An 11,747-nucleotide genomic window follows, 5' to 3' on the forward strand; every position below is an offset into this window, starting at 1 on the left:
CAACTCGATTCTTAAATAAAAATGATTATTGCACCTTTTTTTTTTTTTTTTTGTATTAAATGTATTTTATCGTAGCATTGCCAAGCAGAATAATGATCACACAATACACACAATTAATACGAAGCTAAAATTATTAAAAATATTCTTATCAATTTCTACAAAAAAACCCTGAAAGAATAATTGAGCCATGCATACATTTGAAGTCTTGAATGAGGTGTTTTTACTCGGGGGAGGCACTTAACACAAATGACCATTCGGGTATGTTCCACTAGAAAGACCCCCCCCTTTTTTTGTATTTCGTAGTTCCGAATTACCCCCTAAATTTGACCAAAATAAAGCTCCGAAAGACGCTTGATTTTGATAAATATTAAGCTCTAAAAGACCCTAAATTGTTCATTCCTCACATTTCTGTTTTTTTTCAAGCGATTTTCAACCAAAAGGTAAGAAACATTTTGCAGGGGTCAGGTCAAAGGTCATCTGGGGTCAAATATTATTGCAGTTTCTGAACATCTGTAAGGAGCACTTTTTTGCAGCTATGTTTGTGGTCATTTGGGACTAGTTCATTTTGATTTGGGATCAAGTTTACATGGATAGGAACTAAAATAATAGGTTTGATGCTTATTTTCAGCCCTCAGTTTTATTTATTATCATGGATGTTAGCTGTTTTGCAATTCAACAAATTGACCCTTCTCTAGAAATCACTTTTACATAACAGTAAAATTTGATTACAGCTTTGAGCACTCTATTGATAAATGTTTGTAAAATCAAAACGAAAAAATTAAATATCTCATTTTACTCTGGTATAGCAGCCTATGCACGTCATGTTTCCATTCATGTTTAATTGTGCTAGTGTGAGATGCGTAATTATCTCATTTACTTTTTTAGTTATGAATTTGTAATTAAATTTGTCAAAAATGCGCTTTTCTGCCATTTTAAGAGGTATTTAAAAAAAAATTCCAACCTCTGTTAGTAAAAGTAATTTCTACGAACATAATGACCTAAAAACAGTTTATTTTGGTTTTAAAAGTTAGGAACATTAGGGGCTGGCATTTTCTTCGAAAGGGGGTCCCAAATTAAAAAAAAGTCAGCGTCAATAAAATTGCGACCCCCTATTTCGGCAACAAAAATTGTATGACCGCTCCCCCCTACCGGTACACTTTACCCCTTAAACAGGCTAAAATTGTTTTTGAAATCAGTCTTTTTGAATAAAATAATTATATAAACACACTATCTGTGGTCATCTTGTGACTCCCTACATGTTGGTCATCAAAACTTTTATGACCCCCCTATTTTTCTTTCCAGAAATTTATGACCCCCAGTATATTTGAGACCCACCCCCTTCCGAAGAAAATGTCATCCCCTTAATTACTATCATAAAACATAAAAATAATATTAAAAATTAATTTCCCTTAGATTTTAGAGCCACTTTAATTAATTAACATTTTCCGGAAATTCCCGAAGATTCTCAAAAAGGAAAAAAATACGATATCTCAGAAAGGGGTGGTGATATGAAAGTCAGACAAGCACCAAAATGCGTATTTTGACTGGCGTAATAACGTTACGCGAATAATAGAGAGCTTGCAAAATGGCGTTACTTTAACTTTAACTTTAACCTCTGGAGGATTATAGAGGATTATGTATTCAAAACCACCTTGGTTGAATACATAATCCTCTATAATCCTCTAGACGTTAAAGTTAAAGTTAAAGTAACGCCATTTCGCAAGCTCTCTATTGGTTCAAAGTTAACGCCTCACTCACTCAGTCTACTGCCGAATCATGGAGCCCAAATTCCAACATTTGGTCTTTCCGCAAATTATTCGTATGTATAGGCCAAACTTTATATTTTCTATAATCTTGTGACCTGAGGAATATTTTGGAATAAATTTTAACCAAATTGGAACAAATTTGAACTTTGACCCTGAATAGGTCTACCTCGGAATGCTCAAGGGTTTTGACGGCACCCGAATTTTTCCGGGGTGGCGTGGGGGGAATTTTAGGGGGGAATTAACAAATTGTGCACAAAATTGCTTCAAAAAGTGGAAATTTGTGTGATTTGGGTTTTTGGCCTCAAAAGTGGGAAGGGGAAGAAAAATATGGGGGTGGGGGGGGGGGGGCAAGCGGCTTTCCACACCCCCTCTTGCATCCCCTCCCGTAGTGCCGCCACTGCTCAAGGGTGCCCACTGGACACCTGTTATGTTATAGGCCTATTCTTATTCAATACACCTTTGATGTCAATATGAAAGCAAACCATGTCAGTCATACCTAACTTTACACCTCAGTTTGAACATTCAAAACCGTTTACAGCATTTTTGGTTAAATTTGGTACACCTAACATTATGCCTGCATGTTTGTTGATTTCATTTTGCAGATCAACGACATGAAACAAATCTAAACATACACGGATAGCCATTGGATAAATGTTGATGTTCGGCATTCTGTTGTTGTAAGAAAATAACATAGTGGAATCCTGGTAAACAGATTTTGCAACGGGGTGTTGCTAAAATAATTTGCAGCATTTGGACTAAGTTTGTCCTCAAATAACATAACAAGCTAATATAACGTGCCAAATCAGTAGGTAAGATTTTAGAAGGGGAAAAGGGTGTCAAATGCGACTTTGAAGGGTGAAAACGTGACGAAAATGGAACCAAAAGGGCAAAAGGGTTCAAATCTATCATACCACTGCGGCCAGCATCCCACATGCAGTACAGGGAGGGGGGTGAGGACCCTCCCCCTTCGCTGCACCCAACATGATTGTATCGTCAGTACAGATATTGACATTGATCTTGCCAAAGGATTAGTGTTCCTTACTAAGAAAATAAACTGATAACGTAAACCTGTAATTTCAGACAGAAATTACAACTGAACAACAACTACACGTAAATTGTCCAAAACACTCTAATTTAATGGAAACTACAAACATGAAGGCCTATAAATGCCTTCATTTGTAACTTCTTTTGTCAATAATAACAAAGTATTTTAGCCATTTTGACTCACGTTTTCACTTTTGTAGGTCTTGTAAAATACTGCGGCTCCATGACAGTCTGGTATTTTAGATGAATTCAAGTTCAACTTACACCAGAAGCGAGCGAGTGAGCGAGCAAGCAAAAACAAGCAAGCAAGCAAGCAGTCAAGCAAGCAAGCAGTCAAGCAAGCAAGCAAGCAAGCAGTCAAGCAAGCAATCAAGCAAGCAAGCAAGACTAGAGAAGATCCTGGACTACATGCGCATGTACAACACCAGAGAAGCTGCTTACACGAATAAATGGCGCTAAAATTTGGAAAATGTTAAAAGCACTCGCAAGTATTTAAGATTGATCGATAGAAACAGACTCTACAACAATGCTCTATTAATGCTGGTTATAAGTATAGGCTACCACGATTAAATGGTGAATCCACATGTATGAGTAAGAAACTAATAATACATGGGTATTTAGATCGATAGGCCTACTTGACTCTTGACATTGAGACATAATACGCTGGTTCCCTCTGTGTAGGCTCGACTGAATACACTGATTATTTCTCAGTTTTACTGAGCTCATTATCAATCAATGTAGGCCTATTGTTATTCATTAAGATAATAATTGTTTAAAAAACCAACAACAACAAACGCATTTTCTTTTTATACGGAACCGCGGAAGGGCCAGAGGCTGAGGCGGTTAAATTTTTATAAAGAGGATTTACGATTATTTTTACGGCGCGATTTTTCACAATTTCATGCAAACATTTTGACTGAATATTTCTAACATCTAGGAAATTATAAACAAATGATTACGAAAGTTTTTAAATGATTTTTTAAAACTTTATTTTGAATTAATTAATTAAAATTTTCTTCTGAATATTTCTCAGAATTTCATTAATTTACAGCCAAAAACTATGTATATATAAAAAAGAAAGAAAGAAAGAAAGAAAGAAAAAAAAGAAAGAAAGAAAGAAAGAAAAAAAAGAAAAAAAAAGAAAAAAGAAAGAAAAAAAAGAAAGAAAGAAAGAAAGAAAGAAAGAAAGAAAGAAAGAAAGAAAGAAAGAAAGAAAGAAAGAAAGAAAGAAAGAAAAGAAAGAAAGAAAGAAAGAAAGAAAGAAAGAAAGAAAGAAAGAAAGAAAGAAAGAGAGAACCTTTTGGCGACAAATAAGTGTTGTAAAATTGCGGGGGCGGCCGAGGGGCAATTACCCCCACTGCCCCAGCTACGCCACTGTTGCTATCTGCAGTAGATAGCAATGCTAGATAGCTAGTATTTGAACGAAGATGTTGTTATCTACAGTAGATAGTAATGCTAAATAGCTAGTATTTGAACACATATATTGCTATCTACAGTAGATACAATACCGGATAGCTAGTATTTGAACAAAGATATTGCTTTCTACAGTAGATAACAATGATAGATAGCTAGTATTTAACAAAGATATTTAACAAAGATATTATTATATGCAGCAGATCTACAGTAGATAGCAATAAAGGGTATAAAACGTTTTAATAACATTAAACAATTTTTTTTTGAAAACTTGCTGCAAACCTTAATATTATTCACAATTTTTTTCCCAAAAATGTTTGTCCAAAATTATTTTAAAATGCCATTTGTAACGTTTTTTCATATAAAACGTTTTCATGATCTTTATGTAACACTTAAATGCTATGAAAACGTTTTGACCAATACCAAAACGAATTTTTTTTTTTTGCATTTTTGTATTTGCTGGGTAGTAGTTGAAGAAACATGTTGCTATCTATACAGTAGATAGCAATGCCACATAGCTAACATTTGAAGAAAGATGTTGCTATCTACAGTAGATAGCAATGCCATATAGCTAATACTTGAACGAAGATGTATCTACAGTAGGTCGTAATGCTAATGTTATTTGAACAAAGATTTTGCTATATACAGTAGATCGCAATACCAGATAGCTAGTATTTGAACAAAAATGTTGCTTTCTACAGTAGATAGCAATGCTAGATAGCTAGTATTTGAACAAATATGTTGCTATCTACAGTAGCAATGCCGGATATCTAGTATTTGTACAAAAATGTTGCTATCTACAGTAGATAGCAATATTAGATAGCTAATACGGTATATGTACAAAGATGTATCTACTGTAGATAGCATCATAGCAATGCTAGATAGCTATTATTTGAACAAAGATGTTTGCTATCTACAGTAGATAGCAATGCCACATAGATAGTATTGTATTTGAACAATTTTGCTATATACAATGTTAGAAAGCTGTTGATAACAATGTCAGATAGCTATTATTTGTACAAAGATGTTGCTATCTGCAGTAGATAGCAATATTAGATATAGTATATGAACAAAGATGTTGCTAGCTACAGTAGATAGCAATGCCACATAGCTAGTTTTTGAACAAAGATGTTGTTAGCTACAGTAGATAGCAATGCCACATAGCTAGTATTTGAACAAAGATGTTGTTAGCTACAGTAGATAGCAATACCACATAGCTAGTATTTGAACAAAGATGTTGCTAGCTACAGTAGATAGCAATGCCACATAGCTACTATTTGAACAAAGATGTTGCTAGCTACAGTAGATAGCAATGCCACATAGCTAGTATTTGAACAAAAATGTTGCTATCTACAGTAGATAGCAATATTAGATAGCTAATACGGTATATGTACAAAGATGTATCTACTGTAGATAGCATCATAGCAATGCTAGATAGCTATTATTTGAACAAAGATGTTTGCTATCTACAGTATGATAGCAATGCCACATAGATAGTATTGTATTTGAACAATTTTGCTATATACAATGTTAGAAAGCTGTTGATAACAATGTCAGATAGCTATTATGTGTACAAAGATGTTGCTATCTGCAGTAGATAGCAATATTAGATATAGCATATGAACAAAGATGTTGCTAGCTACAGTAGATAGCAATGCCACATAGCTAGTTTTTGAACAAAGATGTTGTTAGCTACAGTAGATAGCAATGCCACATAGCTAGTATTTGAACAAAGATGTTGTTAGCTACAGTAGATAGCAATACCACATAGCTAGTATTTGAACAAAGATGTTGCTAGCTACAGTAGATAGCAATGCCACATAGCTACTATTTGAACAAAGATGTTGCTAGCTACAGTAGATAGCAATGCCACATAGCTAGTATTTGAACAAAGGTGTTGCTAGCTACAGTAGATAGCAATGCCACATAGCTAGTATTTGAACAAAGATGTTGCTATCTACAGTAGATAGCAATGCCACATAGCTAGTATTTGAACAAAGATGTTGCTAGCTACAGTAGATAGCAATGCCACATAGCTAGTATTTGAACAAAGATGTTGCTAGCTACAGTAGATAGCAATGTCACATAGCTAGTATTTGAACAAAGATGTTGCTATCTACAGTAGATAGCAATGCCACATAGCTAGTATTTGAACAAAGATGTTGCTATATACAGTAGATAGCAATGCCACATAGCTAGTATTTGAACAAAGATGTTGCTAGCTACAGTAGATAGCAATGTCACATAGCTAGTATTTGAACAAAGATGTTGCTAGCTACAGTAGATAGCAATGCCACATAGCTAGTATTTGAACAAAGATGTTGCTATCTACAGTAGATAGCAATGCCACATAGCTAGTATTTGAACAAAGATGTTGCTAGCTACAGTAGATAGCAATGTCACATAGCTAGTATTTGAACAAAGATGTTGCTATCTACAGTAGATAGCAATGCCACATAGCTAGTATTTGAACAAAGATGTTGCTATCTACAGTAGATAGCAATACCACATAGCTAGTATTTGAACAAAGATGTTGCTAGCTACAGTAGATAGCAATGCCACATAGCTACTATTTGAACAAAGATGTTGCTAGCTACAGTAGATAGCAATGCCACATAGCTAGTATTTGAACAAAAATGTTGCTATCTACAGTAGATAGCAATATTAGATAGCTAATACGGTATATGTACAAAGATGTATCTACTGTAGATAGCATCATAGCAATGCTAGATAGCTATTATTTGAACAAAGATGTTTGCTATCTACAGTATGATAGCAATGCCACATAGATAGTATTGTATTTGAACAATTTTGCTATATACAATGTTAGAAAGCTGTTGATAACAATGTCAGATAGCTATTATTTGTACAAAGATGTTGCTATCTGCAGTAGATAGCAATATTAGATATAGCATATGAACAAAGATGTTGCTAGCTACAGTAGATAGCAATGCCACATAGCTAGTTTTTGAACAAAGATGTTGTTAGCTACAGTAGATAGCAATGCCACATAGCTAGTATTTGAACAAAGATGTTGTTAGCTACAGTAGATAGCAATACCACATAGCTAGTATTTGAACAAAGATGTTGCTAGCTACAGTAGATAGCAATGCCACATAGCTACTATTTGAACAAAGATGTTGCTAGCTACAGTAGATAGCAATGCCACATAGCTAGTATTTGAACAAAGGTGTTGCTAGCTACAGTAGATAGCAATGCCACATAGCTAGTATTTGAACAAAGATGTTGCTATCTACAGTAGATAGCAATGCCACATAGCTAGTATTTGAACAAAGATGTTGCTAGCTACAGTAGATAGCAATGCCACATAGCTAGTATTTGAACAAAGATGTTGCTAGCTACAGTAGATAGCAATGTCACATAGCTAGTATTTGAACAAAGATGTTGCTATCTACAGTAGATAGCAATGCCACATAGCTAGTATTTGAACAAAGATGTTGCTATATACAGTAGATAGCAATGCCACATAGCTAGTATTTGAACAAAGATGTTGCTAGCTACAGTAGATAGCAATGTCACATAGCTAGTATTTGAACAAAGATGTTGCTAGCTACAGTAGATAGCAATGCCACATAGCTAGTATTTGAACAAAGATGTTGCTATCTACAGTAGATAGCAATGCCACATAGCTAGTATTTGAACAAAGATGTTGCTAGCTACAGTAGATAGCAATGTCACATAGCTAGTATTTGAACAAAGATGTTGCTATCTACAGTAGATAGCAATGCCACATAGCTAGTATTTGAACAAAGATGTTGCTATCTACAGTAGATAGCAATGCCACATAGCTAGTATTTGAACAAAGATGTTGCTAGCTACAGTAGATAGCAATGTCACATAGCTAGTATTTGAACAAAGATGTTGCTAGCTACAGTAGATAGCAATGCCACATAGCTACTATTTGAACAAAGATGTTGCTAGCTACAGTAGATAGCAATGCCACATAGCTAGTATTTGAACAAAGGTGTTGCTAGCTACAGTAGATAGCAATGCCACATAGCTAGTATTTGAACAAAGATGTTGCTAGCTACAGTAGATAGCAATGCCACATAGCTAGTATTTGAACAAAGATGTTGCTATCTACAGTAGACACACAATACTATCTATCTAGCATTGCTATCTACAGTAGTGCTGTTATTTGTACAAAGATGTTTGCTATCTACAGTAGACAGCAATGGCATGCCACATAGATAGTATTGTATTTGAACAATTTTGCTATATACAATGTTAGAAAGCTGTTGATAACAATGTCAGATAGCTATTATTTGTACAAAGATGTTGCTATCTGCAATAGATAGCAATATTAGATATAGTATATGAACAAAGATGTTGCTATCTACAGTAGATATATAAACCAATGCTAGATAGCTATTATTTGAACAAAGATGTTGCTAGCTACAGTAGATAACAATGCCACATAGCTAGTATTTGAACAAAGATGTTGCTAGCTACAGTAGATAGCAATGCCACGTAGCTAGTATTTGAACAAAGATGTTGCTATCTACAGTAGATAGCAATGCCACATAGCTAGTATTTGAACAAAGATGTTGCTAGCTACAGTAGATAGCAATGCCACATAGCTAGTATTTGAACAAAGATGTTGCTAGCTATACAGTAGATAGCAATGCCACATAGCTAGTATTTGAACAACGATGTTGCTAGCTACAGTAGATAGCAATGCCACAAAGATGTTGCTAGCTACAGTAGATAGCAATGCCACATAGCTAGTATTTGAACAAATTGAACAAAGATGTTGCTATAAGGAAGGAATAAAGGTAGGAAAGAAAGAAGGAAGGAAAGAATGAAGGAAGGAAAGATGGAAGACAACAAAAAAGGAAGGAAGGAGAGAAAAAAGAATGAATTTAGGAAAGAGGGGATTTTCCTTTTCTTTCCTTCTTACATCCTTCTTCCCTTCCTTCTTTCTTTCCTTCCTTCTTTCCTTACACAGTTTCTTCCATATTTCCTTCCTTCCTCCTTTGCTTCCGTTTTTTCTTTTTCCTTCCTTCTTTCCTTCCTTGCATCCTTCCTTCATTCTTTCCTGTTTTCCTTCTTTTCTTCCTTCTTTACTTCCTCCTTTCCTTCATTCCATTTTCCTTCCTCCTTTCTTTCCTACCTTCCTTTCTTCTTTCATTCCTTCCTGTTTCCTTCTTTCTTTCCTTCCTTTCTTCATTCCTTCTTTCCTTCCTTCTTTATTTACTACCTTCATTCATGCTTTCTTTCGATCCTTCTTCCCTTCCTTCATTGCTTCTTTTTTCCCTTCCTTCTTTTTTCCTTCCGTCTTTCCCTTTTTCCTACCTTTCCTTCATTCTTTCCTTCCTTCCTTCCTTCTTTTCTTCTCTCATTCCTTTTTCCTTCTGCCCTTCTCTCTTTCCTTCTATCCTTCCTTTCTATCGTTTCTTCCTTCCGGCGTTCCTTCCTTGTTTCATTCCTTCTTTCCTTCCATGTTTGTTTCTTATTCCTTCTTTTCGTCCTTTTTAAGTTCTTTCTTATCGTATTTCCTTTTTCATTCTTAAAAATATTTTCTTCCTTCCTACCTTCCATGTTTTCTACCAATCCTTCCTTCCATCCTTCCTCCCTTATTTCCGTTGAGAATATAATTTCCTCAATAAAGAACAAAATTGGGCAACATCATACCGAGTGTTTCATTTACCCCCAACGCCATACGTTCCGCTTTTGTTTCATACCCCAAACTTGGGTTTACTTGGTATTGGAGTGCAAGAAAATCTCAAAGGTTGTCACTGACCATGAAGTGGTGCTACGGTTCAGTGAACAGTACTAATTGATTCCTAAATATTTGAATATTGTGCTGAGAATTGTCATACAATTTTGGCAATATGTTTGTTATCTACATAACATAAATGTTTTAAACAAACAAAATAGCAGATTTTAATGATGAAATTATGCAAATTAATAGGCTATTTAGCTAATTAATTAGTTCGGTGTTCCATTTACCCCACAACAGATCCACTTGAGGTAAAAGAAACACGGTTTACTGACTTTAAATAAATATAACATCATTTTTTGGTAATTGTTTAAATATTATGAATTTATATACTACAAATAACTAATTCATGGTAAATTAATTAGGCCCCCTATTGTTTTTTTTAAATCTGAAAACCATTTTTTTCTGTTATGTACCAAAAGAAAGTGTATTTTTTATGTGGTATTTTACCGGACCATGTTTATAAAAAACATGAAAACTAAATTATTGTTGCTATTCTTTTGTTTAGTCACAAAATATATGTTAAATAAAATATTCTGATGTCTTTTCAATGTAGGCCTAAATATAGTTATGAATATAGGCTCCTTGCAAGGGGTTGGGGTAACTGGAACACGGCCATGACCATGTAGGCCTATTTGGACCGAATACAAGAAACAAACTTGCATAAAATGGGAGTTAATCTGTTAAAACAAGTTGTAAAAACATATTATCTACTTATTGAAACAAAAATAAATCATAGCCTATATGAATAGGCCTACTCTTCCGACCGACCACAGAAAGTGATTTACTGCGTTCCATTTACCCCAATTTACCCTACATCGCCAGATAGGTCTACTGAATCCTAATGAGAGGAAAGTGAGGAATATTATTAAAGGGCATTTCGTGATCCACAGCCTCATCCCCCCCAATTTTTTCTAAAAAAGTTGAGATTTTTAAACCACTGGATACCTGGCTACATAATGTTTATGTACCAAATATTTCTTGCAGATTAATTCGTTTAGCAAAAATATCGCCAAATTTGAATTTCGTTCTGGTGCACCAGAACGAAATTACAACACATTGCCTATGGAGCAGTGTAATAATCATGCATAACTCCGGCATAACTCGCTAACGCAAAATCGGAATCAACTGAAATTTTGGAAATAAGCTTTTTTCGTGGATATCTAGGGCCTACTGAAAAATGTCATAAAAAGAGGATGCTAGGATCACGAAATCCTCCTTTAAATTTATCCATATTCGCCTAAATTTGAGCCCTGCATTAGCGGCCATTTTTGTTTTATGCAAATTAGCATTTCTTCCTACTTTCTTTTTTTCCTTAGGAAAATGGACGTGTTCAGGAGAAGGTGCAGTAAAAATAGGCGCTCTAAATTTGCGGTTTAGCCCTTTTCAAAAATTGGGCTACATTTGGGCGACTATTGTGGCAACCTAGAATACCCACGCTGCTGCGCTAAAAATAGCCAGACTGCCAGAGGAAGAATTTCGCAGTAATAAGCTTAACGTTATGCCAGAAGTTATGGTCCTATAGTCCCAAAAATGATCAGACGAGGACCAACACGAATAGTTCTTAAACTTGAAGATCTAGAAGAATTTGAAAACTACAAGCAAGAACTGCTGGAAAAGAGGAAACAAAAAGAGGAAGCCAGCGGTGAAGGACCCAGTTCCACAACAACAAGTGAAACCGATCTTGCAGCAGCAGCTTCAGCAAACGTTGCAGCAGCAGATCTTCTGTTGGACCCAAAAGCAAGACAGGAGAGAATTCGGGAGAGAATTGGTTACGATCC

This window comes from Amphiura filiformis, chromosome 19, assembly GCF_039555335.1.
Source record: "Amphiura filiformis chromosome 19, Afil_fr2py, whole genome shotgun sequence".
Lineage (NCBI taxonomy): Eukaryota > Metazoa > Echinodermata > Ophiuroidea > Amphilepidida > Amphiuridae > Amphiura > Amphiura filiformis.